Below are 12,439 nucleotides of genomic sequence, written 5' to 3' on the forward strand. Positions count from 1 at the left end.
ACATTATACTAGTACTAAGAATAATATTGATAGATACAGTATGTGCAGTGAATTAACAGAATATATAATAAGAAAAAAAGAATAAATATGGATATATTGAATGAACCATAGAGACAGGTGTGTTCAGTATGTACAGCTATGTGCAGTGTGGTAGCACCATAAGAGGAGTAAAAAAAAGTGTATGTGCAGGATGAAGATGTCTCAACTCAACTTTTATTTTACAGACTCAAGGTCCAGATAAAAACTAAAAGTAAGGTAACACATTACATGAGGGGTACAAACCAAAACACACAAACGCAAATATACACAGACATACTGACTCCCTATAAAAAACATGAGGAAACATACAAAACAGACATATATTCATGCATATATACATACAGGCATACAATTATCTATTTCCAATAATTAAAACAGGTACACCAGAGTTTTGACGAATATCTTGTATCACTAAATGCAGGATGGGTAAAGCAGTTAAAAATTGGATTCTTTGACTCTGTTAATCGGCATATAAATCTGTTCATAAAATTCCTCAGCACAGCATGGAAGGTGGGAACATTACGCGTCACAAACAAATGGCTAGCACAGAAAATTCTAAGTGCGTCATTGTGTGCCACCTTTATCTTGTTTATCTTTGCTGTACTGTAGCTGCTCCATAGGTGAGCTGTAGAAATTACAGTATGTTCTGAAAAGAGACGTTTTAACTTCTTCAGAACACATGTGAAATTTGCATGCCAGAGTCTTTGCTTGCTCATATAATTTACAGCACTGGAGTTGCATGTTATCATCATCACAAAAATCCTCCCTAATAACGTATTTTACTTTACTAACTACGTTAAGCTCTTGCCCCAACAATTAAAAAGAGGGAAAGCATAGCTTCCTATTCTCCTTAGTTATGGCAATCATTACAACACTTGAATTTGATGCATACTGTAGTCCATAGTTTAAGCAGACTCTAATCAGTTGCTGTAGGCCAGCACTATATGGAGAAATAATAATTATATCATCCACATACAGTAGTTGTGTGCACAGTTTTAGCATGAAGAGCAGTAAAATATGGCTATGTATAGGTATACTTACAGTGTGTACAGTACATCTGTAAATAAATAAATAGAACAGTAGGGTAGTTCAAATTGTCCTTCTTGATTATGGTAGAGGTGTTGAGGGTCCAAGAGAGGTCCTCAGAGATGTGAACACGCAGAAACTTATACCCCGTTGATGAGGAAGGGGATGTGTATGCCAGCTTTAGACTTCCTGAAGTCCACAATGAGCTCTTTGGTCTTCTTGGTGTTGAGAGCCAGGTTATTACTTTGAACTTAGGACATGAAACAAACGTTAACTGGAAGTAAGCACACATAAAACGTTGGTAAAATTCCATTTAATGTATAGGGAAACTTTGCACACAACTACAGTAAGAACAGCAGGTAAAGGCAGGAACAGCAGAAACTACTTTACATGAAGTATGAAGCTGGCATTAAATACTTCACAGATTTAGCATGAAGAGCATTGGGGTCTGTTGTCATTAAACTTTATCTAATACTTATGTCGACCTTACACCAAACCACTTTTCAATCGATTCCATCTTTGCAGAAACATTTCCAATATTGGAATCTTGGTTGTGAAGTTAAATTATGTGAACATTATCAAAAACCAATGGGTATGCACCCTCCAGCACCAAACATTAAAACAACTAGAGCCAGTGGCATGAAAAGAACTCAAACACAGTACAAATACTTTAACATTTGGACTTAAGTACAGTTCTGGGGTAAATGTACTTAGTAACATTCCAGCTCTGAACGTACTCCAGTATGCAGATGACATTAGATTATACTTTTACTAAATAAAAGTTTCTTTCTTTGGCGCCACATTAAGCCACTGCGGTGGACATAAACCTGTGCCCTCGTTGTTGCCATGGCGGCCTCGAATGTGCCAGCGAGCAGGGCTGTGCGGCTGCAGAGTGGCCAGCTCATGTCGCATCTTCCATTTCCCTAATCCCATAATCCTCTCCTGCCTCCACTCTCACCCTACTCCCCCGCCCCCCAATCGGATTAGAGAGGATCCTGGATCGGACCGTTGGATCCTTCTCACTCACACACACACACACCTACACACGCACGCACGCCTGATGGCCTACATATCTACTTCCTCTTTTCAGTAATGGGACTGACGGGACAATAAACAGGTTTACAGAACAGACTGGACTGACAAAAGGTCAGGGACAACTAGTGACTATGAGCAACAGCAACATCAACAACATTGTAAGCATTCGTTCAACTTTTATTTATATTGGGGAATGTCATTGCCGTTTAGTTGCTTTCCGATACCCATTCTGATACCTGAATTTAGTACTAATACACAGCCTATGTGTATTACACAGCCTTTTTTCTTTATTGTGCATTATATAACTGTATCCCCCCTCTTTATTTTTGTTCCTATGAACGTGTGTCGGTCAAGTGACAACAACTTACAAAAAGGATAGCAGCAGCCTGATCAATATTTACATAAACACATTATAAACGCAACACTTTTGTTTTTGCCCCCATTTTTCATGAGCTGAACTCAAAGATCTGAGACTTTTTCTACGTCCGCAAAAGGTTTATTTCTCTCAAATAATGTTCACACATCTGTCTAAATCTTTGTTAGTGAGCACTTCTCCTTTGCCGAAATAATCCATCCACCTCACAGGTGTGGCATATCAAGATGGGGTCTTAATCAGTCCCTCCAGGATTTTGCATTGATCGCACCAATTCACACAAGTTCAACCAATCACTGTGACTTTAGTGCAACTAGCAATTTTGACCAATCGCTGTAACTTTGTTGCAATTTTGACCAATAACCAGTTTACCGTGACTTCAACCAGTCCCCGCAGTCCCACGAAACTCGCGGCAAGCTGCTGCTGTTTCATTCTTGTTGGCTCTCTGCAGCGGGAGGGGCTGTTCCCCCCCCCCCCCCCGGGACTGACTCGCACAGAAACAAACACAGTGGATGCAGGAAAAAACAGAGACGAGACGTACATGATGACCTAAATTCAGGACAGTTACGCTAGTTATTGTGAGTGCAATGATAAGTTAAAGTGCTTCATCAAACCGTATGAATGTGTCCCAGCCATGGCCAGTATAGGAAATTATTAACTAACAATGTAAAGATCAACAAGCCACAGACACATACTGTATGTTCAAATTTGATTCATTCAATAAATTATTATTTTTTGTCTTAAAGCCTGTCTTGAGCCTAATATATAATTACAAGTTGGCATATGCAAACAAAATCAACAATTACTAGTCATGCCCATGGGTTAGGCTAAGCAAATTATCTGCTATTATGAAAAAACAATAATTGACAATTATGTAATAGCTGTTACCTGCTTCATGCCACTATCTTACAAACGCCAGCTGGATGAGCAGAGCCATTTTCAGCCCGACAGTCAGCTGATTAGTCAAATCAGATCACAGACAGCTCACACAGCTGCCGGGATTGCTGCTGCCCAGGAAGGAAAGTCATGTTGGGAGAAAAGCTCGTCAGCGATGGTTCCGGCCTGATTTTTCCGTCTTTGCCGCTGTTTAGGTCATAGACAAATGTGTCTTAGACAAGTCAGCGAAGGCCGGCAAATGCTACTGTAGGGGCACCGCCAGTCCAAAAATGAGTGAAGAACGGTTGATAGATCACTTAAGCCCCAAAAATGTCAACCAAAGTGACAAAAACATGTTCAATAATAGTTTCAATATCCAGTTTTAGTCATAATCCTAATATTATAATGTTACAGTTAACCCCAGGGTATGGTACAATTAACCCGGACTATAGGGTATATTGTAACATTTGACTCCAGGGGTTTGAAAGTAAACCATGCATTTTCTGTTTGGGTCGCAGAGATATGAGCTACACTATTTAACAGCAGACACATGTAGCTAGTTTGTGTCACATTCCGAACCCACTGGCTTAAATGAGCTCCAAGATACAGAGAGAAATGTCAAAAGCCGTTTTGTGCAGCAGTCACCATTCCTTCTTCCTCAGTGTTTTGACAGTCTTGTAGTCAGCGCCCAGCATGACAGCAACCACACAGAGCTAATCTTTCTCCTGAAACCGCCCCCGCAATCGCAAAAACGGCTCCCGACAACCACAACACCATATGGTGAAAGCTAAGCTGCCGTCAGGTCATAACAGCAACGCTTCAAACACATTTAGAGAGGCTGCCCCGGCTTCATAAGAGCAGTCAGAGGGGATTACCGATGTCAAACTGCTCTTTGAGATGTCAATAAAATCATTCACACAAGGCAACGAGGTAATCCCAGCTATACCCCTACATGACAAAAGCCAAAAATTAGAACACTTTGCAAACAATTACATTTCATTCTTTGATCCTTGTGTCATCATTTCATTTACTATTGCATTTGGTGTTTTCTTTTGGTCCACCAAAACTAGTTCCTTCACGAGACTGTTGAGCAGAACCACCGTTGCTGCGTCCTGAGATTAGCACCACCCAAGACGACTGTGATTGGTTTAAAGTAATGTTAACAACACAGAGCATTTTTTTCTCCTCTCCCAGAATGCATCTGTGGAGGACCCAGACCTTCCTCACAGTGCTGTCAATGCGAGACTAGTACAACCTAAATTAAATCAAAGCAGATTCAGCCTCTGTTTAACCCTTCTGTTGTCCTCGGCTCAAACTTGACCCATTTTCAAAATTTCCCTATCAGAAATTTGGGTTTCTGTCTACCAAATTTTCAAAAAGAAGAACGTGGATGATTCCCTACAACACTCTTCAAAAGTAGGAAATGATCAGTTCACTGTTCTCATTGAATGTGTGTGTTTTATTTGATATTGTAGCATTTGAAGAAAGAAAAGGATAAAAGAACATTAAAATAAAGCAGCAAAAATGTTGGAAAAAGCTTCAAAGATGTGTGAAAAAAAAAAAGCATGGTCAACGGGAAGACAACACAAGGGTGGACAGTTTATCGTTAACACTTTCATCATTATACACTGTAAAAAAAAAAAGATGGCACTTGATTATTGATGAAAAGAAAAATATTTTTGTTCAAGGGACCTGAAACGTGTAAACTAAAAAAAAACTTGGTAGTTAGTTGTGTAGACGTAGCATAGTTGTTAGTAAAACTTGAAATTATTTATTATAAAAAATTGGGAATTAGTTGGAGGGAGACATTTTTGTTGTACACTCAATTATTATTGTTACGTTTGCCGCAAATTCTATTGAGAGTTGTTAAAACACAAAATAATTAAGTTCAACTAGTTCACTCGTTGTTTTAAGTTGATACAACTAAGCACTTTTTTTGTTGTTGTTTTTTTAACAATTTTTATTGATTTTCCATAAACAATGTAGCATTTTCTACAGCACATAATTGACCAAATATGTACAAACAACATCTGGCTGTGTTATGCAGAAAACAACCAACATGTAAGCGCTTTTTACAGTGTAACAGCTTTAAGTGAAGACTAAGATTTTCTTGCCTTCATACGAACATATCTTTTATTCTCTCTTAAATAATTTTAAGATGTTACTACAGGTGGAAAATAGCAATCTGCTAGAACCTGGCCCAACGCATATTCTCTTGTTGTAAATTATTAATGTTTTATTGTGCGCTGTCCCTGTCTTGATAAATAAATTACATTACATTACATTAAATCAAGCGGTGATTATAACCAGATTAATTAAAGACTGTTGAGGCGGATCTATTGATTTGAGGCTGGAGTAAAAAAAATGTAATAAGTAGCCTGGAGCTGCACAACTTTGGCTCCACATGTACGCTTCAGAGGACAGGAAGTGGGTCAGCATCTCGCTCAAAGACAGACGAATCGTGACCTTTCAGCGACAGGAAGTGCTCTCTTTCTGATGTGAGCGCTCAGGCAGCTACGGCGGCGAGAACCTAAAAAAACAAACCAGAGAGCTCATTAAGATGATAGGAATCTGCCATGGAGCTTTTCAACAAAATTAAAAAAACAACTTCATTAACCCGTGTGTCAGTCGCGCAGCTCCGCCACTTTTAAATCCCGGGAGGCTCGATGAAGAAACTGTGCGTGACAGAGTGACACACATCAGAATTCAAACCACACTTGATTGCGGATTTATTTAGGATTTTATTCACTTTATGGCCAAAAGTGTATCAACACTTTACATTCACTCAATTTGTAAGTCTTGTATCCAGATAAAATCAATTCACTCGTAGCCATAAATGTGCGTGCCTGCAGGGGCGGAGCTAAACTCTCAGTACAGTGTGGGGGCGGAGCTTCATCACGGGGCCCTCTGCTACCAAGTCATTCGAAAATTTAAACCGGTAAAATATCTGATGAATGCATATGTTATAATGTGTCACTTGTTGAGCCAAGTAAGCGTATTAAAATCAAATGATAGAAAGCTAATTAAAACACAACAAAAAGGCCACATTTTTGTGACAAGTTGGTATTGACAAACAAAGAAAACAGTTTGCCAGTGAAGTAAAAAACTTTCAACACCACGGACAGCAACGTGCTGAACGGGCCAAGTGGGAAATAATTCATACTTCTGTCTTACACACACTATCATAATCTTGCATATTCACCCCTACTCACACACACACACACACACACTATTATAATCCTTTTACATGTATGTAAAAGGGGGTATAATAGTGTATGTGAGAGAGTATAGTAGTGTATGTGAGAGAGTAGTCATGTATGTGAGAGAGTAGTCATGTACGGTATGTGAGAGAGTATAGTAGTGTTTGTGCTTATTTATGCATATTCATTCATTTATAGTGTGTACAATTTAATTTCACATTGAGTTGGTGATTTTAGAACATATTTCCATTTCTATAAGTCTACCAATAAGCTTAAATAAATAGTGAAGTCAGGTTGAGGATGCTACTTTGGCTTTTGGATTACTGGAACAGTACACAGAAAATTAAGAGAAGAAGATATGGTGGACAGCCTATAGAGACATGGATCAGTTATTTTACTGTTCCTGACTTACTTACTGAACCTGGAAGTCTTCATTGCTTGTTATCAGATTAGAATATAGTCTAATCCATGCCTGCAATGGATTATGTGTTATATATCAGTGAAGAAAATAATGTTGAGTTTTTTTGCTGTTATAAAGTTAAGCTAATTGTTTCTCCCATATTTTTGTTTGGTGTCCTCAGGCGTACAGATGTACATCTTCGGATGAACTCCAACAGGCCACAGGACCACGTACAGATTATCTGGCCAATGCTGGGTGTCTAAGGCCTTTGGAACCTATAAAGGACAAAGAACCCTTGGTGGAGGATATCATCATGTTTCAGGTGGTTCATCGAGCCAGTGGAGCATTTCAAAGGTTTGTGTAACTCTGTTTTTTTAGCAACATAATTAAGAATAATTAAAGATTCCAATGTATATTTCAAAAAGCCAGTGCATGCTGTACTATTTTTGGGCCGGGTGAACTCTACTAGTGAGCAAGTTTGTTAGTGTCAAGGCAATTAAGATACTATTGGGAGGTTCATTATAAGCAAGGGACATTGAAAAATAAAATAAAATAGCACAATACAAATGCAAATACAGCTATACTCACTCACACACTACTATACCTTCTCATAGTGTACATACATGTTAAAGGATTATGATAGTGTGTGTGTATGAGTGTTGTGGTGAATATGCAAGATTATGATAGTGATAGTTTCTGCTTTAGGAACTTTGCCAACAGGTCAAATATGACCCAAAGTCAGCATGAGGGCTAAAAGTTGACTTTAACTTCTACTTTAGTCCTTTTCTGGTAAGATACTTGTACTTCTTACTAAAGTATCGCTTCCAAGTACTTTATACAAGACTGATAAATGCAGAGCTGCATGTATCTATCACAAACTACTGCATCTAAAATGGCCATTTACAAGGTCATCTGTCTGCTGTCAAGAAACCATTCAGAGTCAAATTTGAGTTGAATGAGCCTTAAATTACTTGACCTCATCAATGACAGACATCCCTCATTTTCCTCTTCAGCAAGATGAATTTGTATCATCTGCCAAAACACGGTGCGTTCATCCATCTGTGTAGGGAAGACATCATTACCCTCTGTTGATCCTCCTGGATCTCGTCTCGAGGGTCCTTGAGCGAAACTATTTATCCCTTCCTGCTCGCTCTCTTTGTGTGTTTCTGTGGACGAGAGCAGCAGAAGATGAACGCCACAGGAATGTGCTGGGCGCAGAGGATCCAGGCGGTGAAAATGGTAATCATTCAGTAACCAGGGATTTGAGGATTTAAGGATTTGAAGGCCGCCCTTCAGAAAGTAGCATCATTTGGTGTTGAGAGAGATTGGTTCGGTTTTCGGATCATTACAAAAAAGGTGGGAATTTAAATGATTTAATAAAATTGTAATACAAATAGCTTTTTACAATAATAACTTCTTTCCGTATCGGGCTTAGAAATCCTTTATCAGTCGGGCTCTCAGAGTTTATTATATTGTATAGAAAATTTACATTCTAAATCCAAAATAGAATTTCTACATAACAACAATGCCCTTTAATCTACCTTAGAGTCATTTTATTCATTTGCCGAGAGGATCCAAATGATTTGTTTTTGGAAGCATAAACATATTTCAAAGAAAAATCACATTTCTAACAGAACATGAATGCAACTCAAGGGGCTTCTTGTTGAAACAAGAAGCCCCTTGTTGTTGTATTGCCCACCTTTGTAATGAAGAGCGGAAATTGGAAATGGAAGAGAAAGAATCCCGTAATTCTTGTCATTTTTCATAGATAAATTGTACATATTTAATTAAATAGGGAAGTTTAACAGCACTGGGCTTTACATTGCCGTAGAACTCACATGAAGTTCGTTTTTAGCTGCACAAAATGGTCATTTTATAGTCATTACAGTTAGGATTTTTCAGCACTTTCACAATAACAGGAGAATAAGCATGATTTGTGAGCTTCTTAGTCAAAACTGACCATTGACCAAAAATAAGGGAATACTGCTGTGATTCATGATGTACATTTATCAGGAAATAACACAAAATCCTACAAATGCTGCCCAAGGAGAGAAGATGCTTTCAGGTGTGTGTGTGTGTGTGTGTGTGTGTGTGTGTGTGTTGCAAACTAATCTGTGGCCTTTTCTTGCTGCTACCGCGGAGAAAGTGTTGAATAAGTAATTTCCGGGAAGACAGGGATGGACAGATGGAGGTAAGAGAGAGAGACTTATGGCGGTTTTCCACTGCGTGGTATCTACTCGACTCGCCTCGCCTCTACTCGCTTTTTTTGGTTTTCGATTACCAAAAAAAGTCCCTGGGACCTGCTACCAGGTACTTTTTTTAGTACTACCTCAGTCGAGGTTCCAAGCGAGCTGAGGCGAGCCCAAAAGGTGACGTGGAAACCTGCAGACTGCTGGTTGGTCGGAGAGAATCGTCACTTATGACTGCGTTTTTAGCAAACAAGAGTGTGGAGTGTGTTTTCAGAACAAACGGGACATTTAAAACAAATCTAGCCGGACACCGACAGATTATCCACTTTCTGCACTATTCTCACTTTTCAACTGTTCGGGCTACTAGCGGCTTCATGTCGTTTCCAATATTGCACACTGTTACTTTAAAAAACAAGACAATGTATATAACAAAGGTTTTTTATTCAGCTTTTCAAGTAGCGCATCAAACCCTCCCAAACTTCCCTGTCTTCTTCCTCTGCACCCCGTGACGGTGTCCCCCCCGGCTCTGCTGGCCCAGATACATCCCAGTTGTTGTCATAAGTCTCTCCATGACTCTCATAAAGATTATACGAAGCCCAGTAGGTCAGAACCGGAGATTTCACCGGTCGGACGTCACACACCAGACGGTCTGCGGCGGCAGTTTTGCAGAGCGTGAATGCTCTGAAACACAAACAGTACACAGCAAACATGTTGGTGTGTAATCATGGTTGCTAGAGTTCATGTACTTTATATAGCGTATAGTAAATACTGAATGGGACGCTGAACACATGCAAATGTTAGCTAACGTTACCAGGAAACTTAACTTACCCTTTTGTGTCGGCGAACAACCGTCATGTCGACGTCTGAACTCCGTCGGTATTCCCATACTCCTGTTTTTTTTAGCGGTGATTTTCGTTGCTTCCTTCAGCTTCTTTTGAAACAAAACATTTCTTCTGGCTGCGGCAGGTAGCCGACGTGCTGTTGTGAGCCGCGCTGAAAATTACGTCATCACGCGTTGCTATAGTGACCAGCCACGCTGAGGCTTTACTCAATCTGCAATGGAAAACGGAAGCATAATGGTCCGAGGCGAGCTGTTACCGGCAGTGGAAAAACGCCATAAAGGGGCTGAGGGAGAAGAGGAAGTGGAATAAAACTGTAGGAGGAGAGACTTCTCCCGCTTTCTCAGCACTACACAAGGCTTTGCGTGGTTTCTTTAGTTTTTTTTTTTTTATGTTACCCATGGAGTTCAACGGCTTCAGCAAATGCTGCAGGGGAATTGACTGAAAAACGAGTTAGATGCCTATTTGGTGGTGATTATCCTCTCATTGCAAGTAACAGTATCTCAAACGAGCTCTATTTTAAGTCTTGGCCTTGAAATACCTTGTTCATAAACACAACATTTATGACCAGTTTTATCTGAATGAGTGGCAGTATTTGTGTGTAATGTCCTCCGTTTGTCATTTAGCTCTCTGCAATGCTGAAAGTGATATGAATGCAGATGTAACTATTATTCTGAAGTAGAGAAATGTTGGTGTGGTGATGACTAATTAGTGGGTATATTTTCACGCAGCCTATACCATCAGGGGGAAACGCAGTTATCGTTATGCTGTAAAAAGTGTAATTTGTATCTGCTCCTGTTCCGTTTTTTCCACAGTCTTAGAATTCAGTCAGACTCAGCCCAGTGATGATGCATCGGTTTATTAATAGAAAACTAATAACAAACCCATAACAGCTTTAACCCAACACTTTATTGTCAATATTGTGCATTTGTCTAGTGGCTAGTGGTCAGGTTTCATATTTCCGTTAAGTCCTTCCCAAATGTGTAGACTTGGCTGGCGTTAGAACCGATGGTGGAATACCACACAAAGAAACATAGCATGATTTGGGTTTAAAAAACTCAATTTTGTTTGTGTTATTGATAAACGGGGGGTTGGGCTGGTGGCAATCGGGCTGCTTTGTATGGCGGGACTTACCTAGAAGTTGCTTGTGAGCCATAATAACGCATCATTGAAACGCGGGACAAGAACGAGACATGAACCCTGCTCTCTGGGTGAAAGTCATGTGTGGTTCGACCCCCCCTTAACATGCTTCCTTAAGCAAGTTTTCAGTCTTCCAAATTACTCTCTACCATTGTTGCACTTAACACTACTTCATCGTAAAAGCACCGCGGTTGTGCTGCTGCTCTGCCCGTTGCTGGCGCTAATACTACATGTCCACTGTCAGCGTCGTTTCCACACGTCTCCTTACTTTCTATAGGAGCAGCTCTGCAATGCATTCTGGTAACCTCATTTGCATAAAGTAGACTGGATTCAACTTTAAGGAGCGAAGAGCGGCAGCCTAGGCGGACAAAAAAGACCAATTCATGCATGCATGCATGGCCTATTTCTCGCTTCACGTGTTTTCAGAAACAAATTTTGGTGAACTATTTTAACCCTCTTGTGGTCCTCGGGTCAAATTTGACCCGTTTTCAAAAGTTAAAAATTCAGGTTTTCTTTCAGCCAAATTGTCATAAGAAATAACGTGGAGGTTCCCTGCGACGCAAGTAAAAACAGTAAAACAACTTATCAGTTCACTACTTTAAATTAATTGGGGCGTTTAATTCAATAGCATAGCATTTGAAAACAAAAAGGAAAAAGAATGTTGAAAAAAGCTTGTAAAAACGTGGGGAAAGAAGCAGAAAGTGGCATATATCTAACACGGAAAAAATTGACAAAAAACATTAAAAATTTACAAAAGTTGTACATTTCTTTTTTTGACCCAGAGAAACATTGCAAAAGTTGCAAAATCCATAGGAAGACAACACAAGGATAAAAAAAAATAGGAGAATGTATTCCAAAGGAGCCATTACATGGACATGTACCATGACGGGTGATTGACACTGACAACTCGGCCACACCTTCTCTCATAATTATTATATTACTGTTAGATTCATGGCAGTTTACAGCTGACGTTCAGGCTGCGTTTACTGAGAGCATAACGCCAGATGTAATTCTCAGATTCTTTTCTGTCGTTTTACATTTTCAGGAATTCCTGTAAGTATTTGCATTCTGGCACCATCTGAAATAAGCAAAATTCCTGGCGTCTCTTCCCATAACCCACCGGCTTGACGAGCCAAACGCTCAATTATTGTGATGCAAAGCGAGCCGGGCTGATAGCGAGGGTCCTTGATGGAGCAGTGAATAGACCGGTCCTTTTCAGATCCCACAGTTTCCCATTCAGCCCGGATGAATAGACGCGTCCAATCCAGTCCGAGCCTCTTATAGGAGCTGAACTTATGGGGCAGCAACGGCCGCTCTGAATG

This window comes from Etheostoma cragini, chromosome 24 (genome assembly GCF_013103735.1).
Source record: "Etheostoma cragini isolate CJK2018 chromosome 24, CSU_Ecrag_1.0, whole genome shotgun sequence".
Taxonomy (NCBI): Eukaryota; Metazoa; Chordata; class Actinopteri; order Perciformes; family Percidae; genus Etheostoma; species Etheostoma cragini.